Source organism: Hypanus sabinus, chromosome 8 (genome assembly GCF_030144855.1).
Source record: "Hypanus sabinus isolate sHypSab1 chromosome 8, sHypSab1.hap1, whole genome shotgun sequence".
NCBI classification, from domain to species: Eukaryota; Metazoa; Chordata; class Chondrichthyes; order Myliobatiformes; family Dasyatidae; genus Hypanus; species Hypanus sabinus.
In genome coordinates, this window is record NC_082713.1 from 126,589,980 (window position 1) to 126,616,172 (window position 26,193).

Here is a 26,193-nt window from a genome sequence, read left to right on the forward strand (position 1 = left end):
CACCTTTAAATGACCTCCATTTCTCTATTACATCCTTCGCATAAAATAAATTGTCCCAATCCACTCTTTCTAAATCCTTTCGCATCTCCTCAAAGTTAGTCTTGCTCCAATCAAAAATCTCAACCCTGGGTCCAGTCCTATCCTTCTCCATAATTCATTTAGAGCGCTCAAAATCCTGACTGTTTCTTCCTCTCCATAGATGCTGACTGACCCCCAGCATTTTGTGTGTGTTCCTCTGGTTTTTCAGCATCTGCCAAAACTCTTGTTTTTCTATATTATATTACGATATCGTTTGCTTAGAAACTCAACAATTTAACCCAAGACAGCTATCCGAGTGGCTCCATTGTTAGCATTCTTGCTTCAGAATCTGAAGGTTCAAATCTCATTCAAAGATCAGCATGGCTTTGGCTCAGTGCTAAGAGTGTTGGCTTGTTGCCAGTGCTTTTGTATTTGAAGCTAGGGCCAATTCTCCCCACTAGGAAAACCTTAAGAACAGCGTAATGTTGGACCCTGATGCTTTTGCAGTCCAATGGTTTTTCAGAAATCAAGAATGAGACATAAAATATATTGCTTACAATTGTTTAATCAAGTATTACAAGACCAAAAACTGAACGAGAAAGATGTGCAAAGAGAACAAACTGAAAGACAGAATGAAAAAACAGTCATGGTCATCTCAGACTCAGACTGGAGAAGATTCCAATGATAACAAGTAACTTATAAAATAGCTAAATTCAAGTGGTGTGACACCTACTATGGAAAATTGGGAAGTTTCTGAAGAAATGCAAAAACAACTGTACTATAATTACTGGAAAGTTTACTAAACAATGACATGCACAGAACTGTGCAAAGGTATATACAGAATATATAGCTAGCGTGGCTAATACTTTTGCATTGTATGGTATTTGTCAACATGGAGTGGAGAGCGAGTCTGTAAATCTGGCAGGAGCAAAGGATGTTGGGAATGGTGGAGTGCCACGTGAGGGCTGTGGGACAGGTGGCAGAGAGAGAGTGCTGGGGCGGGGGTGACGTGAGTGCAGACATATGCAGCCCTGAAACAACAGGAAAGGCCATTTGAATCCAAAAGTTGGCTTGTTGACTATGAGAGAATGTCCCTGAGGTGCTTCCTGCTCCCTCCCCTCTCTCTTCCCCTTTTTTCAAACATGATTCCCCTCTCCCTGCCCATTTCCCACTCTCAGTCCACAATAGAATTAGGTTTATCATTACTCACACATGTCATGAAATTTGCTTTTGGGTTGGCAACAGTACAGTGCAATATATAAAATTACTACAGTACTATGCAAAAGTCATAGGCATCCTAGCTATATATATGCATGTACCTAAGACTTTTGCAGAGTACTGTATATAAGTGGGTCATATACAAATACAATTAAGCATAGGGAAGTTAAACTACAAGTAAAATACTTGGAAAGTAACAATTCTGCACCCTAATCCAGCAGAGTTATCCCAGTTGTATTGGAAAATAATTATCCCACAAACCAATGCTACTTAAACAAATATATAATTGCCTATGGGAGAACAGTAGGGGGAGTGTCAGCAAATTAGATACAATGATTCCTATATGCACAAGCAGACTAAAGTGGGACTATCAATCCCTGCTAATCAAGGAAAGATAGTTTAGAGAAGAAATTCCGCACTGGTTCTAACCAAGGAGCTGGTTGAGTGTGTGGCCTTCATCTTTGGCTCCTCCTGACCGCATATACGCCTACAAGTCCTACATTTGTCCCCTTGTTGATTTGCATATTTTTTTTGCGTTATAATATTGATACTTGCATTAAAAACATCCACTGTAGATAGTGGGAGGGCAAAGAGAAAGCTGACGCAAGCTACGGAAGCAAAGGATACTGTTTGGCTTCAGCGGATGCCGACAACTGTCCATTATGTTAATGAGGGAGAGGAGCGCGAAGCAGCTGGCCTAGTGGACTACCTTGGTGGTTTGGGAGACGGGCTTCAATGTAAGCCATCGGCATGAGTAGGGAGCAGGAGACTGCAATCAATAGGATTAAGACAAAGCAGGGCCTACCTACATTAAGCAGTTAAAACAAATGCTACCAACACAGATCAATTTAGCCAGAGAGTAGTGAATCTGTGGAATCCTTTGCCACAGGCAGCTCTGGAGGCCAAGTCTTTATTGTTACGAAATTCCCTTAACTGGATCACTTACCAGCAAAGATAGAGAGGTCCATTGATGTCTGATGGTACTATTTTTAAAAGTATTTATTGATAAAGGGCACAAAAAGAAGATTAATACAAACATACAGATAATATACGTCGTCAATACTAAATCTAAGCGCGGGTATCATAATAACCGATAAGAAATAACTCTATCGTTGCCTAGGGGTTACTGTATTGTCCGATGGAAAGATAAGTCACTATCAGTTCGTTCAAGCTGCAGCGTTGTTGGGTTTAAAAGTGATGCGGTTTAAACTTGCCCAAGTCTCTTATGATGCCAATCCATTGAGTCAGGGGAGCGGGTTTCCCCGTTGTTAGCTAAAAAGCCGTTTTCCGTGGTTTCAGCCACCAATTCCAGCCACGGAATTGAACGCACGTGGCTTGGTTTCCTATGACCGTCTGCTGTTACGTGGTCGCTTAACGTTTCTTCTGGTGCGTCTGAGGGGTTGTTCCTACAGCCCCTCTTTTATTCTGACTCGCAGGGTCATAGATGTCAATCAGGTTGGGGGTGATGCAATCTCTCCCTCAACCAGCCCACTTTGCCCGAGGGCATTCATGTAGCAGAGCATCTCAATCCACAAATCTGTCTCCAAGAGACAATGGCCATGTCCCGTAGCTTTACATCACTATGGGGAGGGGGGGGGGAGAAACGTGACATCCTGCACGTCTCCCCCTCATGTCTTAGGCCCCCCATTTGACTCAACCCAACAGTGATCTGGCGAGTCTCACAAAAGAGGGGGCTATGGACGTAACATTATGTATATTTAAGACAGAGGTGGGTAGACTCTGGATTAGTCTTGGCATGAAAGGATACAGGGAGAAGACAGGAGATTGGGACTGAGAGGAAATGCATCAGCCATGATGAAATAGCAGAGCAGACTCGATGGGCCAAATGGCCTAATTGTGTTCCTACATCTTATGGTCTTATGGCCTTATCAATTTAGCAGCAAACTTTGCATTGTGGAGCATTGTTTATGGCAGTTTTGGGGTGATTGGAATTATTGCAAGTGTATCTACTTATAAAAATAAACATTAAAAATGATTCTTCATTTCTGTTTGGGTGATTCATAGGAATCTACAAGATTTCTTTTAATGTCCATTGCACAATGGAGAAACTGTTTTGCGGGATTGCCTTATTTATTGACAATCCATTCTGAATGTCTCCTGCTCTCTTCGCAGACGTCTTTCTACCAACATGTACCCATTTATCTTAGTATTAGACAACTGGAAATGTCCCGCATACTGACTGAAACATGCCAGAAGCCTGGAAAATCGGAACTGCATGGATATACTGTACCATGCAATGGCAACTGGTACAGCAGATGCAGATCTGAGGCAGCAGTTTCAATCAGAATACCAAAGTAAAAGTTAAAGGAAAATTTATTATCAAAGTCCATAAATGTTACCATATAGTACAAGATTCATTTCTTTGTATGCATTTACAAAAAAATAAAGAAAATCATTAGGATTTATGAAAATCTATGCATAACCAAAAACTGACAAACAACCAATGCGCAAAAGAACCCATATTGTGCAATTAAAAAAAATAATACTGAGAACATGAGTTGTACAGTCCTTGAAAGTGTAGGTTGTGAGTTATGGTGAGTGAAGATATCCATGCTGGTTCAGGAACCTGATGGTTGTGGAGTAATAACTGTTGCCAAACCTGATGATGTGGGGCCTGGGGCTCCAGTACCTCCTGCCCGATGGTCGTAGGAAGAAGAGAGCATTGTCTGGATGATGGGTGCCCTTGATGATGATTGCTGCTTTCTTGTGGCAGCTCTTCACGTAAGTGTGATCAATGATGGGGAGGGTTTTGCCTGTGATGGATTGGGCTGCATTTACCACTTGCTGTACACTTTTTTGTTTCTGAACCTTGGTGTTTCCATTCCAAGCCATAATACAACCAGTTAGGATACTCTCCACCCTGCATCTATAGAAGTTTGCCGAAGTTTTTAGTGACATGCCAAATCTACACAAACCTCTAAGAAAGTACACGAGGTGTTGTGTTTTCTTTGTGATGGCATTTACATGCAGGTACCAGGACTGATCATCTGATATGACAATACCAAAGAACTTTAAGTTCTTCACCTCTGCTCCCCAAATGAGGACGAATGTTACTACTGGAGAGGTGAAGCTGCACTTACATTCCATGGTTGCAATAAGCAGTTAGGATTTCCATTTCATGTAAATTATTTGGTGATTTTTGCAGTTATTTGCTGCATTCAGCCTAATATTTGCAGATCAAATGGTTAAGTTTGAATATAAGGCAAGTAGAATCCTTTTTATCTGCTGGCATGAAAAATTCATTAACGTGGATGGGAAGAGGCTAAAAGCACAAAAACCTCAGAACTGGCACGGGTCAATATTTTCTCTTCAGCTGAATGTGGATTCAATGTCAAAGTTATCATGTTCAATATAAACAAAGGCATGCAGATTGTATAAGTCTGAAATAAGGATCAGAATTACTGTAAAAACACCCCATAGGCCAGGCAGCCTATATGGACTTGGAGAGTTCACATTTCAGCTTAAAGCCCTTTCTCTTAACTAGAAAAGAGAGAAGCAAGTTTTAAATTGCAGATTGGCTTGGGGGTACATAAAAAGGACAAAGGGAAAATTTTTGAGAGGCTGAGGCTTAACATGTTCAGGTAATCCAACATTTATGGAGTTGACTGGTTAAAAGATTAATGTGGAGAGCTAGAGGGGGAAAATGGCAGGGATATATTAAAACTGCAAGTCAAAGATGTTGATTAAAATCTTAACTTCCAACACTACTTAGCATTTTTCTCCTTCACTTTCCTCTATCTGCATTTCCCACCATAGTTCCACATCTTACTGTGTTGGCACTATCCCTTCTGACCATCAGCTTCATCCACCTAGGTCCCCACTGTAACGAATGATGTTGAATTCTGCCTCTGCCTCCTCCGTCTCATTTTCATTGGCAGGAGTCTTCACTGAGGATCACAGATCTTTTCTCTCCATAATTCCCCACGTATCTGTATTTCTCACTCTGGCTACTTATCAATGTTGATAGCCGCATTTTAATAGTACAATGATGGGTGCTGCTCCCTGCATTAATGCAGAATTTAACAAAAATTGTTACTTTTGCTGCCTGTTACCCATACAGTTCATCTGCTCTCACTTTCCTTGCTCCATTATGGATTCTTTTGTTCCTTTCCTATATTTCTCCAGCTTCATCTAGATGAGACAAGTTAGCCACTAAGATCCATTAGATATCTATGGACCTTTCCTGCAGAGACTCCGTTACATTACTCCAATTCTTTCATCTCCATCCTATTTGCTCAGATGATGAAATGTGCCATGTGCTACCTCTCTGATGTTGTCCTTTTTCATTAAAAGGCCGACATCTTCACCAGTATAGATGACAAATCCCTCAACCATATCCCCACTGTTTCTCTAACCTCTTTTTTAATGCTTTCTGTTCTCAATCCAGGCAAGGTCAGGAATTTCTGTTCTTGTTGATACCATGTCAACACCTTGACTTGAGAATCACCATTGCCTCCAACAAGTCTCCAGCTCCAGAACCATCCTCCCTTCTCCTCCCCTTTCAATAACCGGAGGAATTGTTCCCTTCGTCATTCTTTACAACCATTTTTCCATTAATGGCATGCATCCTTCTGTTTAGCCTCATGTCTTACCACTATTTCGGGTCCCAAGAAGTCCTTTCAGTTGAGGTAATAATTCATTTGTACACTTCCAATCTAGTGAACTGCTTTTAATGTCTCCTCATTATTGAAAGAAGCAGACACAGACACAGATTAAGGGATTGTTTTGCAAAACACGTCAGGGATTACTGTTTTCTCACTTTAATTCTCTATTCCCCCCGCCCAGACTTAATGCGTCTGCTGCAATGTCTCAACGAAGCCCAATGTCAATGGATGGGACACGAACTTCCTTTTGGCACTTTTCAAAGTTCATAAAGTTCAGATTTCAAAGTAAATTTATTATGAAAGAACATGTAGTCACCATTTACTACCCTGCGGCTCAGTTTCTTGCAGGTATTCACAGTAGAACAAAAAAATACAATCAATGAAAAATTACACACAAAGACTAACAAGCAACCAATGTGAAAAATGAAGGCAAACTGTTCAAATACAAAATATAATAAATAAATAGATTGATAAATAATAGATAGATTGATAAATAAATAGATAGATAAAACTGAGAACTTGAGCTGTAGAGTCGATAGGTTGTGTTCAGTGATCAGGTCAATGTTATGGTGAGTGATGTTATCCATACTGGTTCAGGAGCCTGATGTTTGAAGAGTACTAACTGTTCCTGAAACGAGTGGTATAGGACCTAAGGCCTCCCAGTTGCAGCAGCAAGAAGAGAGCAAGGCCTGGATGGTGGGGGCCCTTGATGTTGGCTGCTGCTTTCCTGTGGAGCTGCTCTTTTTAGATGTACTCAATGGTGCAGAGTGCTTCTCATTGAGATGTACTCAGCAGTGGGGAATTCAACAAGTTCAACAGTTTCAAGTGAACCATTATTTAATTCAAAAAGTATAAATCAGAACTGACTCGTTCTACTGTAGGATTATCCAATATCATATTTAAGGTTTTTTTTCTCCACAAGGACATATTCTTTTCATTTTGGTCTGATTGGGCTCTGATTTCTGTCAGGCATGGTGAATTTGAACATACCCTATATTTTTCGTGTTATGATGAATAGCAGATCTCCAGGAAATGCACAGCACAAAGCTGCAATGGTAGGTTGCCCTTCCTCAGGTAGCTGATCAACCCATCACCATATTTTATCATTTCCTGTCAGAGTCACCTTATGTGCAGATACTCCTGTGCCTGGCATCACTATATGTACAAACAATCTATCTGATGTATTTATATATATTGTGTTTTTTATTATTGTTTTCTTTTTCTTAGTGTTTTTATATGCTGTATCAGATCTGGAGTAACAATTATTTTGTTCTCCTTTCTACTTCTGTGCTCAAAATGATATTGACACAATCTTGACACAAACCAGAGGAAATCTGCAGATGCTGGAAATTCTGAGCAACACACACAAAATGCTGGAGGAACTCAGCAGGCCAGGCAGCATCTGTTGTAAAAAGCACAATTGGAGTTTCAGCCCAAAACATCAACTGTGCTTTTTTCTTGTGGATGCTGTCTGGCCTGCTGATTTCCTCTAGCATTCTGTGCGTGCTGTTTTGACAATCTGGAACCTTGAATGTGTTTAGTTTTTGAACCAAAGGGCAACAACCATTGTGAAAGCAAATCAAGAACTCCTGGAAATGGAATGAAAAGCTGCGAGGCAAAGAACTCGGTGATCTGGCTCAAGATCAGTGGCGAATGCACTCTCATCCCTAGAGTTTGTTTATTTCAACTAAATGTCTGACAACAGTACGTTTCCAAAAAATAATTCACTTCAGTTTTCCGAACTCAAAAGTACTCTGGATGGTGCCAAACCCACATCTTGGCATGTGCACATTGTATTGACTGATACGTACTGGAGCTATGTACTGTATGTTCTATCTATACCTCAAACACAATGTTATCAATTTCTCCTAAAAGTTGCATATATTCCTTTAATCCATTTAGAAATATATCTAAATGCATTTTATTTTAAATGAAGGATACGACTGGGCAGCAGCATAGTATTTTGTGCAATCGCTTTGTAACGCCAGTGATCACCGATTGGGGTTCGATCCCCGCTGCTGTCTGTAAGCAGTTTTACATTCTCTCTGTGCCTGTGTTCATTTCCTCAAGATGCTTCACTTTCCTCCCTCATTCTAAAGATGTCTGCGTAAACTGCGGGCATGCTATGTTGGCGCCAGAGACGCGGCAACATGCTATGGAATCCAAGTCACTTGGTATATTTAAAATGTGGGTTGATAGGTTCTTGATTAGTTAGGGTGTCAAAGGTTACAGGGAGAAGGAAGGAGAATGGGATTAAGAGGGATAATAAATCAGCCATAATGGAATGCTGGAGCAGACTTGATAGGATGAATGGCCTAATTCTGCTCCAATTTGTTATGGTCCTGTGGTCTTATGGATCCTTGCTCCAGTAGAATACTCGCTGATTTGACTTGAAACTGTAAGATTTCACTGTAAGATTCAATGTTTTGGTGTACATGTGACAAATGGGGCTAATCTTTAATATCTATCTGGAGTTTTAAAAGGTTGTTAAGGAGATCAGCTACATTCAGGAGTATTGATGGGGGGTTGCCATCATTATGCATTAAAACATTGCAGACAGAAAGGACAACGAATAATGCTAAAGGAGTTTAGCAAAGATGAATCTGTATGGAAAGAAAGATATGGACCTTCCCATATCCACTCACCTACAGTGACTATTTTGTGATATTTCTCTCTCCAGTCAATTACAAGATCTTCCAGGAACTTTTTCCTTCCAGGAAACAGTGAGGATGGATGCGTTGCACTAGTTGGGAATGTAATGAGGACAAATCTATGGTTCTGTTCACAGACGTCAATCTGAGCACAGCAGTTTCCCATTTTACCTTTTATACAGACACAATCTCACAGTGGCGTCCGATCAAATTAACCTCAATTACCGTTGTGCAAACGCAGAACTGTCCTCTCATATTTATTCAAGCCAGTTGAGAACACTCCCATTTAGGAGGAGAATTAGCACAGTGATCTGCAACTGCGGCTAGACTAAATAGAGTCAGCTCCCACACCCCAAACCACGGACATGGAAAAGGCAAACAACTTTAAATCAATAAAGAAGCTCTGGTGCAACACAGAGAAAAGAAAGTCAAAAAGTCAACCCTGGATTCAAGTTCTAGTGATGAGACCTCAGTGGTGGCAGGGTATTCATCAGTCCCACAGCCTGAGGGAAGAAGCTGTTACCCAGTCTAGCTGTCCTAGTCCTAATGCTTCTTCACCTCTCTCCTGATGGTAGTGGGTCAAAGAGATTGTGAGATAGAAGGTAGGGATCCTCAACAATGCTTTGAGCCCTTCATCTGCAACCTTCCTGGTAAATGTCACAAATCGGGGGGATGGGGAGTGAGACCCCAATGATCCCCTCAGCTGATTTTAGTGTCCTCTGTAGGGTCTCACCATCCAATGCCTTGCAGCTTCTATACCAGACTCTCAAATGTTCTCCTGTAGAAAGTTGTTAGAATAGGGGCAGAGAGCCTTGCATGCCACCGTCTTCTCAGAAAGTATAGATGCCAGTTTTCCTTCTTGACTAGTGAGGAGATGCTGTGGGTCCAGGTTAGATCATCCATTATGTACACACTAAGGAACTTTGTGTTCTTCACTCACTTCACAGCAGAGCCATTGATGGGCAATGGGGAATGGTCAACCTGGCTTTCCTGAGTCTTCAGTCATCTATTTTGTCTCGTTCACGTTGAGACTCAGGCTGTTGCTCTTTCATCATTTGCCAAACCTCTCTGCCTCCTCACTTACATCGACTCATCATTGTTGCTGATGAAGCCAAGTACTGTTGTATCATTAGCGAACTTGAAAATGCCATTGGAGCTGGATCTGGCACTGTAGTGGTGAGTCAGCAACGTGAACAGTGGGAGATTGAGCACACATCCCTGTGCTCGGTGTGATGGAGCTTGAGACGTTGCTTCCAACTCAGACTGACTGGAGTCTTTCCATCAAGAAGTCCAAGATGTAGTTACAGAGAGAGGCATTGAGTTCCATTGATGACAGTTCACCCACCAGCCTCTGAGGCATGATCAAGTTAAACACCAAACTGCATTCAATGACCAACTTCCTTGTTTACGAGGCATTGTTTTCTGGTGGGACGGGATGGAGCGGAGGGCCAAGACTATGGTATCATCAGGAGACTGGTCTGAGCGATAGGCAAATTGAAAACGGTCCAATAGAGCTGGAAGGTGGGAATTTATACAATCCATTATCAGCCACTCAAAGCACTTCATGATTGTTGAAATTAGCACCACTTACTGTTGCTCTCTTGGGCACTGGAACGATGGTGGCTACATTGAAGCCGACAGGAACAGTAGACTATTTCAGAGAGATATTAAAAATATCCTTTAAGACCTTTGTTAGCTGGGCAGTACAGTTCCTCAGCACCTGACCAGGTATGTTGTACAGCCACTTTACGTGGGTTTACCCTAGATAGCGTCCTCCTCACCTTGGCTGCAACAAGATAGGGTGCCCGTCCCTCAGGAAGAGAGGGGGCTTTCCTCTCTGTCAAATCATTCAATCGGTCAAGTTGTGCAGGTGAAGCATTCAGCCTATCAGGAATCATTGATGTAATGGGTTATGGGTTGTATCTTGTCACATGTCCCTAGTTAGACAAAGGGGTCTCTGGATTTTCTCTGGACACTTACTCTTTGCCTTCCTGTTGGCATGGAAAAGTGCAGCTCTTGCTGACTTTAGAGTCATCCTGTCCCACGATCTGAAGGCAGCGTCTCAATCCCTAAGTGATGCATGGACTTCTGCAGTTAGCTCTGGTTTCTGGTTTGCCCTGACAGTCTAGTGTTTAATCATGGTAATATCCTGGAACTCTCCTTTTTTTACAGGTGGAGTGCAGGCCCTTCTACTTACTGAGGGAGTTCACATCGATTTCTCTAACTTCAGTTAATGCCCCTCCTCCCCTTCTTACCCCATTCTCTCTCCTTTCCTCTCACAATAACTCCTAGTCTGTTCCCCATCTTCCTCTGGTGCTCCCTTCACCTTTGTTTTTTCCAAGGCCTTCCATCCTATGATACTGCCCTTTCTCCAGCCTTGTATCCCTTTTGCCAATCAACTTCCCAGCTCTTAGCTTCATCCCTCCCCCTCCTGTCTTCTCCTATCATTTCCAGTCTCCCGCTTACCCTCCCACTTTCAAATCTCTTACTATCTCTTTTTTCCGTTAGTCCTGACGAAGGGTCTCGACTTGAAACGTGGACTGTACTTCTCCCTATAGATGCTGCCTGGCCTGCTGCGTTCCACCAGCATTTTGTGTGTGTTGTTTGAATTTCCAGCATCTGCAGATTTCCTCATGTTTGCAGTTTTAACCACAACAGGTAAATATTATCCATACGACTTTGGCTAGCTTAATAACTCCTGTTGTGATTTAGTGATCTGCCCTGAACTGTAAGTAAATAATTACTAATTGTTTCATTGTTCTACCTACCCGAAAGCAGCTGAACCCAAACCAAGAAGCAGCTTGCATGACTCGTTGAGTTCCTCCAGTATCGCGTGTGTGTGTTGCACAAGATTTCCAGCATCTGCGTAATCTCTTGTGTTTATGGGTTATTTTTGTGCATTTTCTTGATGTATTCATGGCAAGAGACCAGACTTTCAAGACGCATGTTCTGTTCCTCCCCCACAATGCCACGCCCCTCCTCAGAGTGGCAAACCTAAGTCTGTGTGGAGTTCCAGGGAGCTCAGAGCATGTGCCTTTAAAGATAAAGATGGAGATTAAAGATTAGCTTTATTTGTCGAGTGTACATCAAAACATGTAGTGAAGTGCGTTGTTTTACATCAAACGAGATCAGTAAGAATTGTGCTGAATTACGATTTCAGTGTCAACAAAGCATGCCAACAACTTACTAACCTTAACCATACATCTTTGGAATATGGGAGGAAACCAGAGCACCCGGAGGAAATCCACACGGTATGGGGAGAATGTCCAAACTCCTAACAGAATGCGGGAGGAATCAAAAACTGGTCTTATAAAGCCAGCACTGGAAAGCACTGTGCACAAAAATGTGGAACTTAACATTGCACCTCTAAATGGCATCACCAATACGGGTAAAAATTATAAGATGATGTATAGTTTAGAACTAGAAGTAATGATAAGACTAGGATGACAAGCATTGAAGATTCTTCAGCTATGATTTGATGTACAAGGAAGGGGTACAGCTCAGATGGTCAAAAGAGGAGCTGTGTTATACGAGAATAGTGTGGTCAACTTCCCATGCTTGTTCCAGCATCAGGGTAAAAAGGTATTTTACGATCCACCTGGTAGACACTTTTGCAATCTTTGGTAGTGAGGCTCCAGCATCTTCCATGCCATATTTGGGTGGCGCATAGCAGCTAGCACAAGTCTCAGCCACAAATGAGAGAAAATAGTTCATCAGAAGGTTGTTTCTCAAAAGGACTGTCAAAGCTTATAACATGCTCTGTGTTTTCCAAAACGTTAAAAAAAATTAAATATTAAAATACTTTAAAAACTCTAACACACTTGTAAAAGTCAAATGCCATCTATAAATTTGCCAATGACACAACTGCTGTTGGCAGAATCTCAGATGGTGACGAGGAGGCGTACAGGAATGAAATGGATCAGCTAGTTAAGTGGTGTTGCAGTTATAATCTTGTGCTCAATGTCAGTAAAATGAAGAAATTAATTGTAGACTTCATGAAGGAAACACACACCACTTCTCATCAAGGGGTCAGCAGTGGAAAAGGTGAGCAGTTTCACATTCCTCGGTGTCAACATCTCTGAAGATCTATCCTGGGCCAACGTATTGATGCAGTTATGAAGAAGGCTCAATAGTGGTTATATTTCATTAGGAGTCTGAGGAGATTTGGTATGTTACCAAACACTAGCAAATTTCTACAGGTACTGGGAAGAACATTCTGATCTGTTGCATCACTGGCTGATATGGAGGGGCTACTGCTCAGGATTGGAAACAATACTGTAGAGGGTTGCAAACCCAGCTAGCTTCATCATGAGCAGCAGTCTCCACAGCATCAAGAACATCTTCAAATGGTGATGCTTCAGAAAGATGATATCCATTGTGAAGGACCCCCATCATCCAGGACATGCTCTTGTCTCATTATTACCATCAGAGAGGAGGTACAGGAGCCTGAGGACACACTCAACATTTTAGGAACAGCTTCATCCCTTCCGCCATCAGTTTTCTGAGTGGACTATGAACCTACCCATGAACACTACCTCAATATTTTAGCTCTCTTTTTCCACTACTTATTTAATTTAATTTATGTATTTATGTTTCTTAATGTAATTTACACTGCACTTCTGCTGCAAAACTGCAAATTTCACGACATGTCAGTGTTATTAAACTGATTCTGACTCTGAAGAATCTTTTAAAAACATTTAACTTTAACCACTTTATGAAACTAAATGAGAAATTCATTTAATATATTTTTGAAAAGGATAAAATTAATATTTTACATAAAGGTTGTATCTTCTAAAGGAATCAAGCATTCACCCAAAGTTCTTGTAGAGATCCACTGCCACTTAAACCAATGAGAAAAGATTTGTTGCAACTCATCTTATTCTTATTCTTAGGATTCTTCAGCAAGTCCATGAAGCATGTATGTAGCATCATTACCCAAATATCGACATCAAATTCCACAAGCAGTCCATAGTAATCCATTGGTTTCAACTTCCAGGCCTCGACAAACATGGGTTGTCCTCACTGGCATGGCTGTCCTCACATTTTAATGATACAGTTCTCTCAGCCAGTCAGGGGACCAGAGGAAGACCAGAGTTAGAAGAAAGATATGCATTTATATAGCATTTTCATGGCTTCAGCTTGATCCAAAATACTTCAGAACCAATTAGAAAAACTTTAACTTGTAAGAAAGAGAACAACCAATATAAGACCATAAGACAATTACATATAGAACTAGAATTAGGCCATTCAATGCACTGAGTCTGCTCCACTATTCCATCATGGCTGATTTATTATCCATCTCATCTCAACCCCATTCTTCTGCCTTCTCCCCATGACCTTTGATGCTCTTGCTAATCCAGAACTTATCAAACTCTGCTTTCAATGTGCCCAATGACTTGGACTCCTCAGTCATCTGTGGCAATGAATTCCACAGACCCACCACCCTTCAGCTAAAGAAATCCATCCTCATCTCTTTTCTAAAGGGATGTTCCTCTAATCTGAGGCAGCTTTCTAGTCATAGACTCAGTAACTATAGGAAACATCCTCTCCACATTACCTATTCATCCCATAATTTCCACAAATAACAATGTGATAGTGATCAATCTCTCTCATTTGTTCAGGAATAAATATTAGCCAATGAGATTTCACTTACTGTTATTTAAACTACTACAGGATCCTTTGCAATCCAACGAGAAAGGAGACAATTCCTCATTTTAACAATGCAGCACTCCTTCATGTGCAGGAATCCTTCAGGACTGCTTTGATCTGGATTAACTGCTCAGATCTCTGGAGCAAGAACTGAACTGAGAACATCAGGACTCAGAATGCATTATTCTGTCAAATCCTGCAATAAATTAACATATATTGGTATAGTTTGATGTTTGAATCCAGGATTCAATTGCCAGTGATCAATTTTATTTGATGAATTCCCAGTGAACTAAAGCATTTGCACATGTAGCTGTATTTCAGCTTTTGAATGTCTATTGAAGACAAATATTTTGCAGCAGAAAGAAAAAATTTACTGCCTTGGAGTTAGATAGGTTCATTATAGACCTATTCCTCCATGCTTGAATGGGGTTAGTGACTGAAACCTATCTGATAGTTCTTCTTCAGTTCTGATGGCATGCAAGTATACTTTTACAAATTATTTATATGCATTTGTTTAGCACATCGATGCCTGGAATTTTGATATTGTTTTATTATTATCACATGTACCAAGATACAGTGAAACGCCCGTGTTGCACAATGTTCATAACAATCAAGTCATTGCACTTTAGCATTGAACTAGAATAAGGTAAAACAATAACAGTTAGGATAAAGTGGAAAAGCTACCAAAAGTGTGCACCGCAGGTAAACAATAAAGCAAAACATCATAACTGGGTAAATTGTCAGGTAGAGTCCATCTTAGCATACAAGAAATCCATTGCCACCATTGGTGGTGCCACCTGCAAACTTGCAGCTGGAATTACAGCATTATCTGGCCACATAGTCTTGAGTGTAAAAGGAGTGGAGTAGGGGTCTGAGGACTCTACCTTGTGGAGCACAGATTGCAATCAACAGTGTTCAGAATGATCGTGGTGGGGGTATTGCTGCTATCATTAGGGTTTGTCAGAAAGTCAAAGATCCAGCTGCAGAGGGAGGCACTGACTGCCAGGGTTTGGAGTTTGGTGATGGGTTTGCTTGCAGTTATACAGTATTGAAGGCAGAACCGTAGTGAATAACCAATAGTCTGACATAGGTGTCTTTACTGTCTAGATGCTCCAGGTATGAATGTAGGACCAGGGAGATGATGTTTTGGCAGGAGGAAATCTGCAGTGGGCCAAGATTGTCTGGAAAGCTGGAGTTGATGTCAGAGCCACTGAGAAGTCATCATTAAAGCACGTTGTCTTGTTTTTCTTGGGTACCGGGATTATAATGGTCTTCCAGAAACAGGAGGGACTCATGGCCCAAAGCAAGAAGGTGGTAGGATATGTCTGCAAATACTCCTGCCAGCTGATCTGCTCAGGATCTAAGGACATCTCCAGGGACATCACTCTGGCCAAATGCTTTCCATGGGTTCAAGCTCCAGAAAACTGATCTTGCATCCTGTGGGTTCAGGTACATTGGACACTGCCAGAGTGAGTGGTGACATACCAATCCCCTTCTGTTTAAAACAGGCATAGAATGTGTTCAGCCCATCCGGAAGGGACGGCCTGCTGTCACACATTTTCATGCTCTAAACGTGTGCTGATCACTGAACTGATGCTCACAGTTTCTCTCACAAAATAAAAGACAAGATTAGTCAAAGTATTTTTTTTAAAGGAAGGGGTTTTTCAGTGGAAATTGTGCCCCGCACCATTTGAATAGTATTTTACAAGGCATACCTTCCCTTTCAGTGGATCAGCTTTCATATTGTGTGCACCAAATTCACAAGGTCATGATCCCTAAAAATACACTGCCAGCAAGGACATAGCTGTAACTATAATGGTGTACAAAATACAACAGTGTAGTGTGCTGTATGTGCAGAGAGAGAAAGCCTATACTGCAGGAAAGTCCAAAGTCTGTACAGGATTACTGCCAAGGAGTGGTCGGGAAAAGGTAGTTGAGATGGTGTCTGGTCTTAACGACAATCACCATACCATGAAGCAATGTTCCTAATAGGTCAAGGTCAAACCTTAGAAAAGACCTCAGTTTGACATGCACATCAATAAGAAATAATGACCCCTCCCAAAATCACTCCCATTCCGGCTATGTACCAGATGGCTGCAGCCTGGCAGGCAGCATGAGGAATAATGAAAGATTTCTAGTCAAGAGGTCCAAACATTGTCATTGCCCTGCAGAAACAAGAACATGAATAAACAGAAGCACAAGTAGGACATTTGGCACTTAACCTTGGCCCTGCATTCAAAATGAATAAAGCTGATCAGCCTAATTTCTGAATTAAGGACCCTCTAAAGAGCAGCTTCACCAGTCTCATAATCTCAGGGTATCTCTCATCTACTGTTACCAACCTCATAGCTCCCGTTCCCCACACTGTTCATTTCTAACTCCTACTCAAGGTCCACAAACTTGACTGTTCGAGTAGGCCCTTTGGTTCTGCCTGCTCCTGGCCCACCGATCTTGTGTCGGTGTACCTCAACTCCATTTTGTCCCCCTTGGTTCTGTCCTTTCCTACATATATCCATAATACTCCACATGCTCTCAATTGCTTCAATCACCTTAAGTTCCTTGGCCCTGCTTGCTTCATTTTCACTGTGGACATCCAACTCCTACATATATACTTCTACCCCCCATCACAAAGGATAGCACGCCTAACTTCTTCATCAGTGAGACCCAGTGCAGACTGGGAGATTGCTTTGTCAAGCACCTTCCCTCTGTCTGATGCAAAAGGCCACCCATTTCTATTTGACTTTCCATTCCCACTCTGACTTGTCTACCTATGGTCTCCTCGACTGGCACAATGAGGCAGTACTCGGGTTGGAAGAGCAACATTTCATATTCCATCTGGGTAGCCTCCAACCTGAAGGAATGAATATCAATTTCTCCAACTTCTGGTAATTTCCTCCCACCCCTCCCTATTCTCTATTTTTCCATTACCCATTCTGGTTCCCCTCTTGACCCTTCTTTTCTCCTTACCTGCCCACCTCCTCCCTCTGATCCCTGTCCTCCTTCCCTTTCTTTCATGATCTGCTGTCCTGTCCTATCTCCTGTCTGACTGGCTGAGTTCCTTGAGCATTTCTTGTGTGCCTAATGAATTGCCCATTACTTCATCCAGCACACCACCTTCTTCCCTTAACTCCATCATTCTCTCCTATCAGATTCCTTCTTCTTCAGCCCTTTGCCTCTTCCACCTCTCCCTCACAGCTCCTTGCTTAACACACCCCTCCCCACTCACCCACCTGACCCCTCACCTAGCTTCACATATCACCTTCTAGCTTTTACACCTATCCCTTCCCCCACTTTCTTATCCTGGCTTCTTCCCCTCTTCCTTTGCAGTGCTGTTGAAAGGTCTCAGCTTAAAATGTCACCTGTTTTTCCCTTCCATGGATGCTCCCTGACCTGCTGAGTTCCTCCACTGCTTTGTGTGTGATTTTCAGTACCTGCAGAATCTCTTGTGCTTATAAGCCTAATTTCCTCTCCTGTGCCACTTCCCTATGGCCCACAATTCCCAATCTTACAAAAACTCATCTGCCTCCTCTTGAGTTTACGCAAACAGATTAGCTTCCAGAGCCCTTTAACAAAGAATATCCCAGAGGTTCACCACTCTTAGTGAGAACGAAACGAGTGTTGCAACAGGGCAGTCTTATTGACATGGCTGAGTGTCCATATGGAAGTTGTCTATTCACTTCAAGCTTGTCTGGCTGACCACCAGGAGATGATAAGGAGAATGGTGGAGAAAAGGAATGAGGAGCCAGAGTAGTGTTGGCTTCACTTTGGAGACCACAAGCATTGTTTGGCAAGGGATTGGAGTCATCCCTTCAAGGGTTCTCAATAGAGAAGGTGTCAGCTGCAGAAGGTTGAGCCAATAGTCAATAGCAGATTTAGGACCTCTAGGATGCTCACAATGGAGGGTCTTGGCTCAAAACATTGATTCTTTATTTCTCTCCATAGATGCTGCCTGATCTGCTGAGTTCCTCCAGCATTTTGTGTGTGTGTGTGTGTGTGTGTGTTATTCTGAATTTCCAGCATCTGCAGAATCTCTTGTGCTCAGGACGTTAGTGTCATGTGCAAATTTAGGTCATCATTACATCTGCAGTATTGGATTCAGTTCTAGTCACCCCATTAAAAGCATGATGTGGATGCTTTAGATGGGGTGCAGGAGAGGTTTACCAGGATGCTGCCTAGATTTGATGGCATGTGCAGTAAAGAGAGAAAGGACAAACTTGGGTTGGTTTCTCTGGAGCAAGGAAGGCTGAGGGGAAATCCGATAGAGGTTTAGGAGATTCTGACAGCCTGCGTCTTTTTCCCAGCATTGTAATGTCTAATACCAGGGGATAAGCATTTAAGGTGAGAGAATATGTTTAAAGCAGGTATGTGGGACAAGCGTTTTTAAAACAGAGGGTGATAGGTGCCTGGAATGCACACTGGGGGAGACAAGTACAACAGCGCATTCAAGAGGCTTTTGGATAAGCATGCCACTCTGCAGGGAATGGAGGGACATGGATATTGTGTGGGCAGGAGTGACTAGTTTGAATTGAGAATTTGATTATGACTTTAGTTAGGTCGGTACAGCATTGTGGACTGTAGGGCATGCTCCTGTGTGGGACTGTACTCTGCTCTGTCTTCTATATCCTCCCTAAAGTGTAGGTGATGCCTCCCAGCTCAGGCAGCAGCCTCTCCTTCGGATGCACAATCAGCCAGCCTTGACTGCCTCCCTAAAAATTCTCCTGGTTCTTTGACATCACCTGTTGACATTCCAACTGATTCCAGAAGGTAACCAAGCCTGAGACATTCCAGAGTTGTGCAAGAATGGCCGTCTATGGCCACAATACGAGAAAGTGAAACATGACCCAAGATGACACTAGCTCTCAAGGTCATGGCTCAGACATGGTTGATTTCTTTTCATTTGTAGGGAGAGGTTTTGAGGACAGAGAGGGGAGTTAGGAGTTAGGTTAGAGCTTAAGCACAAGGATGTGGGGGAATTAGATGTCAGACTGGAGTCTAGACCTCTGATCAACGTTTGAAGAGTGGCGACATGGACGTATGCTGAGGTACATCTGTGGTCAGATGTCGGGACGTCAGACCGTCAAGGACAAGGGCTGGTGTCCCACTGGTCACCGAGTCATCAGCAGGTTCTGGGTTTGGAGCTCTATGGGGGCAGTAGGCCAAGAGATGATGACAAACCACACCCCCTCACCCTTGGGGTCCTCATCGGCAGCATTATGAGTCCTGGGGCGTTACCTGTGATTGGAGCCTGAAAGTTGGATGGAAATCCAGAAATCAAGGCCTAATGATCAGAGCCCTGAGTCCACTGCAAGTCCATTGGGGAAGTTGAAGCCCAACGTCTGCAAATCCACAAGGCTGGGGGCCAGAGATGACCTATCCTAGGGTCAGAGAACTGGTATGTGCTGGGCAGGAGGCAGGTACGGGGCTTGTTTTGCTGTTGTTGTTTTGTTGCTTGTGTTCTGTGCGGTACCAGAGTTTTTTTTCATAAAGATGGATTGTATATTAATTTTCCTGTTTAAATAACTGAGCTTTTTATAACAAAACTATACATCTTTCCAAACGTTCACTTGTAAAAACATTATCCCTTCTCTAAGTTCCTCTGACCACATCACATCTGCTCTCAGGATGAAGCTTTTCATTCTAGATCTAATGAGGTATCCTCGTTCTTCAAAGAAATGGGTTTTCCTTCCTCCACCATCAATGCTGCCCTCACCTGCATCTCTCCCATTCTGCACTTGTCTACCCTCACCCCATCCTCCCACCACCCCACCAGGGATAAAAAGGATGTTCTTCTTTGTACTGCACACAGGATTCCTCGTCCTCACCTACCATCCCAGTAGTCCAGCACATAATTCTCCATAGCTTCCGCCACCTCCAACAAGATCCCACTACCAAGCACATTTCCTACCCCCACCCCCACTTTCCACTTTCTACAGGGAACACTTCCTATGCAACTCCCTTGTCCATTCATCCCTCCCCACTGATCTCCCTCCTGGTATTTATCCTTGCAAGCAAAATGAGCACCATACCTGCCTTTACACCTCCTCCCTCTCCTCCCTCACTACCAGTTAGGTCCCCAAACAGTCCTTCCAAGTGAGGCGACACATCACCTGTGAGTCTGTTGGGGTCTTCTTCTATACCTGTTGCTCCTGGTGTGGCCTCCTGTGTATCATTGAGACCCAGCATAGATTGGGAGACTGCTTCGCTGAGCTCCGAGGCTCTGCCAGCCAGAAAAAGCGGGATCTTCCAGTGACGACCCACTTAAATTCTACTTCCCATTCCCATTCCGACATGCCAGTCATCATGGTATTAGAGGAGGCCACACACAGGTTGGTGGAGCAACACCTTATATTCCTTCTGGGTAGCCCCCAACCTGATGGCATGAACACCGATTTCTCTAACTTCCAGTAATGCTCCCCACCACCTTTACCATTTCCCCATTCCCTTTCTCACCTTATCTCCTTAACTGTCCATCACCTCCCTCTGGTGCTGCTCTTCTTTCCCTTTCTTCCATGGTCTTCTACCCTCTCCTAATAGATTCCCCATCTTCCAGCCCTTTATCTCTTTCACCAACCAACTTCCTAGCTCTTTACTTCACCCCTCCCCTTCTGCCACTTTCACCTATCGCCCACTACCTTGTGCTTCTTCCTCCCGTCCCCCCCACCTTCTTACGCTGATTTCTCATCTTTTTTTCCAGTCCTGATGAAAGGTCTCATCCCAAAACGTCAACTGTTTACTCTTTTCCATATCTGCTTCCTGACCTTTTGAGTTCCTCCAGCATTTTGTGTGTTGCTTTGGATTTCCAGCATCTGGAGATTTTCTTGTGTTTGAAATAAGAACGAATTAGTTATTTGTCACTGACCATGTTGTGGCCCCTCCTGCATAGGTGGGTGCATAGGCCCCTCCTTCATAGGTGGGTGACCTCGCTCCAGATTGAGAGTCAGATTCAGATTTATTTAACTCTTATACATCGCAACATACAGTAAAATGTGTCATCTCAGAGCTTTCTTAAAAGAATGCGTGCCATACGATAGGGACGCGGTCTATTCTTCAATTGAAGACTGCCTCCCCACTGTGGATTATGACTGAGTGACAGCTGCTGTCTTCACCAAGAGAGTGTAACATCATGTTCTTGGTCAGATTCTGCTCTGCCAATAATTGAACCAGAATCCCGTGCTCTCCCTCTGCCCTCACCCTGGTTACCACAACCGTTTCTAAAGCAGGCACCTTCACCTAGAAGAGGGAAGTATAACCAAAATGGTTCCGTTTATTATTGGAGAGTGTATACACTATACAACCTGTAATATCTGTCTTCACAGACATCCACGAGAAAAAGAAGAACTCCAAAAGAATGAACAGCAGAAAAATGTTAGAACCCCAAAGCCCCCCTACCCCGTGCAGGCAATAACAAAATCATCAACGCAACAAATTCCCCCCTCCCCCAGCCCGTCAGCACCCACTACACACTAAGCAAAGCACCCAGATCTGCAGGGGGCCTTGCTTTCAGAGATGCAATTTTTTAAATCAAAATCAAAGTAACTTCATTACCAAAGTGCGTATGGGTCATCATATACCACCTTGAGATTCATTTTCCTGCAGGCATTTACAGGAAAATGAAGAAATACGAACTACAAATGGGCAAAGACTGACAATCGGCCAGAACAAAATGCAATGACCCTCACTACCTCCAACCCCCTAATGAGGACTGGCTCTGGCTTCTTCCTCTTATAGTCAATAATCAGCTCTTTGTCTTTGCTGATGTTGAGTGAAAAGCTGCACAATGCACTACTCCTGATGTGATACATCGTGTTGCCGGGAAGTTAAATGGTGATCTCATGTGAGACAGCCCTGGCATTCAATGATAGATGAGGCACAGCACATTGATTAGATCACTGCTGAGAACTATTGGGCAATGTGATTCAGACAATTACAATCAGCAGTTGTGCTTACTTCCATCGTCACCATGAAATGGTCCAATTTATATCATCCTAAACTGGAAGCTCATAAGGTGGCTTTCAGTAAAGATCAAGTCAAAAACGAGTTTATTTCCATAAGCACAAGTACATGTTACACAATGAACATCTTATTTGCACCTTTCTACTTCCGTCTTAAATGATTCAGTGACCTGGCCTCTACAGAGGTCTGTGGCAACAAATCCTACAAATTGATCACCCTCTGGCTAAAACATCCTTGCTTTTATATTCTAGTCTTCTTGAAATGAATGCTAACATTGCATTTGCCTTCCTCACCATCAATTCAAGCTGCAAATTAATCTTCAGGGAGCCCTGCAGAAGAAATTCCAAACGCCTTTGTACCTTGGATTTTTGCATTTTCTCCTTGATAAGATATCAGGACTCTGAGCTTTGTGTAAGCCAACCCAGGGTTTCAACCTTCAGCCTCTAACTCTGGAATTGCTGACTTCAGTCTTGGACCTTCAGGACTCTCTAATTCAGAATCAGAATCAGGTTTATTATCATCGGCATGTGTCATAAAATTTGTTAACTTAGCTGTAGCAGTTCAATGCAATACATAATATAGAAGAAGAAAAAAATAAAATAATAATAATTAAATAAGTAAGTAAATCAATAACAGTATACATATATTGAATAGATTAAAAATCATGCAAGAAACAGAAATAATATATATTAAAAAAGTGAGATAGTGTTCACATGTTCAACGTCCATTCAGGAATCGGATGGCAGAGGGGAAGAAGCTGTTCCTGAATCACTGAGTGTGTGCCTTCAGGCTTCTGTACTTCCTACCTGATGGTAACAGTGAGAAAAGGGCATGCCCTGGTGCTGGAGATCCTTAATAATGGATGCTGCCTTTCTGAGACACCGGTCCTTAAATATATCCTGGGTATTTTGTAGGCTAGTATCCAAGATGGAGCTGATTAAATTTACAAGTCTCTGCAGTTTCTTTCAGTCCTGTGTAGTAGCAACCCCCCCCCCAACCCAAAACCAGACAGTGATGGTATATCAGAATGCTCTTCACAGTACATCTATAGAAGTTTTAGAGTATATTTGTTGACAAACCAAATCTCTTCAAACTCCTAATATAGTCACTGTCCTGCCTTCTTTATAACTGCATCGATATGTTGGGGCCAGGTTAGGTCCTCAGAGATCTTGACATCCAGGAACTTGAAATTGTTCACTCTCTCCATTTCTGATCCCTCTATGAGGATTGGTGTGTGTTCCTTCTTCTTACCCTTCCTGAAATCCACAATCAGCTCTTTCGTCTTACTGACATTGAGTGCAAGGCTGTTGCTAAATCACCACTCCACTAGTTGGTATATCTCACTCCCGTACGCCCTCTCGTCACCACCTGAGATTCTACCAACAATGGTTGTATCGTCAGCAAATTTATAGATGGTATCTGAGCTACACCTAGCCACACAGTCATGGGTATATAGAGAATAGAGCAGTGTGCTTAGCCCACACCCCTGAGGTGCACCCGTGCTGATCGTCAGCGAGGAAGAGATGTTACCATCAATCCGCACAGATTGTGGTCTTCCGGTTAGGAAGTCGAGGATCCAATTACAGAGGGAGGTACAGAGGCCCAGGTTCTGTAACTTCTCAATCAGGATTGTGGGAATGATGGTATTAAATGGTTCAAACACTGGACTTTGTCAGCCTGTGGGCATTGACCCCAGGACTCACTGATCATCGGGCTTTGACATCCAGTCGTTGATATCCAGAATCACACAGAGCTCAATCCTGGTCTGGAACTCTTTCTATGCAGAGCAATTACAAGAAACACTTCTCTGTACAGGAGACCCTTCACATGCTCAAAGTGACAGCATTCCTTCATGTCTTCATCTGGAGATTTCTTAACCCACTGAGTTCCTCCAGCAATTGAGTAATGATCTCTGAATGTTTACTGAGCTGACATCATGATTGTCATGGTGTTCTCTACTTTGCTTCTGGCAATTGTAAAAGAGTTCCCATAGTTGATCATAGTTGATCTTCCCATAGAAGATCTGCATTGAATCGAAGAAACAAGGAAGTTAAGAATAGCTCTTGACCCCCAGAATTCATCTAGATGTCTTCAAACTCCCTCCAAAGATGAATACATTTTGGGTGCTGTGAGGATACAGGGTACAGGATTACAAAGGACATTCAAAGATATGACAGCAGTTCAACACCTAGTGTTCAGAGACCATCATTGGCGAGTCCAAAGTTCAAGGACAGGTGTTCAGTGATTGATATGTCCTCGGCTTGATGTCGATGACCGAGGTTCAAGGGTTGAATTGGAAGTCCACAACTCAAGACCCATTGTCTGAAGCTGATACTGCAAATCTCTGTGAATCCACTGGGGAAGTCAAAGCCCACTGTCTGCAAGTCTGAGTCTGCTGGGGTCCGGTCCAGTAGTTAAACGATTGTGTATGCGCATGGGTGTGATGGAGGAATGGGTTTGCTTTGCTGTGATTGTTTTGTTGCTTCTTGTGTTCCATGTTGTTCTGTTGAGCACCGTGGGCATGCTACGTTGACACTGGGATGTACAGCAAAACTTGTGGGCTGTCCTCAGCACACCATCAGGTACACTGGTTGTTAACGCAGGTAAAACATTCCACTGTGTACATGTGATAAATAAACTTGAATCCTGAATCTTTCTTTAGGAGATAAGCAATAGCCAACTTAGGTAGCATTACTTCATGGTGTACAAGTCATATACACTCAGTGGCCACTTTTATTAAATACCAATGAAGTAGCCACATTGTAGTCTTCTGCTGCTGCAGCCCATTCATTTCAGAGGTCGACATGTTGTGCATTCAAAGATGCTCTTCTGCACACCACTGTTGTAATGCATGGTTATTTGAGTTACTGTCCCCTTCCTATCAGCTTGAACCAGTCTGGCCATTCTCCTCTGACCTCTCTTATTAACAAACTGTTTTCACCCACAGAACTGCTCGCTGGATTTTTTTTTTGCAACGTTCTCTGTAGAGACAGTTGTGTGTGAAAATCCCAGAAGATCATCAGTTTCTGGGCTACTCAAACCACCCCATCTGGCACCAAAAGTCATTCCACATCAGTCATTTAGATCATATTTCTTCCCCTTTCTGATGCCCGGTCTGAACAACAACTGAATCTCTTGACTGGGTCTGCATGCTTTTATGCATTGAGTTGCTGCCATATGATTGGCTGATTAGATATTTGCATTAACGAGCAGGTGGGCAGGTGTACAGGTGCACCTAATAAAGTGGCCACTGAGTTGCAGCATGTCAGTTTAAAGTAAAAGATGGAAAAATTATCCAGCCATGGCTACCAAGTTAAAGGTCACGTGAGATCAAGGAAAAGGGTTTACAAGGTTTATTTACTGTAAGAACAGTGAGGATTCAGAAAATTTCAAAACGAGGACCAAGACATTGATAATGAAAGAGAAAGCTGAAATAACCCAGTGAGAACCATATAAATTGGACACAAAAGCTTGTCTAGATATGTAATAAGGAACTGATAGTCTAAAATTAAGATGGATGATGGGAAATGGCACAAAATTTAAATAAATATTTTGTATCTACCTTCATGGAAAAAGAAGCAGAAATCATCCAACAGAGTGGAGGACTACAGTTCAAATGTCACTACGGAAGAAATTAACATCAGCATTGGAGGACATGGTCTCATAACATGGGCTTTTCCATTAAAGACATAAATTAGGAAGAATCTCTTCTTTCAGAAAGCTGGAAATCCCTTGCCACAGAGCACTATGGGAGGAGGATCTTCATGGATATGAGCTGCGGCTGAGCAAGATCTCTGATCGGTAAAGCAACTGTAGGGAAGGTGCTGGGAAGTGGAATCATAGAATGTTGAATAAACCATGATCCGAATGAATGGCACAGCAGATTCCAGAGTTTGAATAGTCTGGTCCTGTCCCTCTAATGAAGGAAATAACCTGTCTCAAAGCCAATGAAGAGCTGATTATTTTCTGATCCTTAGAGTTCTTCTGGACATCAGAAATGACAAATAATCTTAATTTCCAGATTTCAGTTTATTTTAAAGTACAAATAAGCATACAAGTACTAAGCAAACTGAATAAAG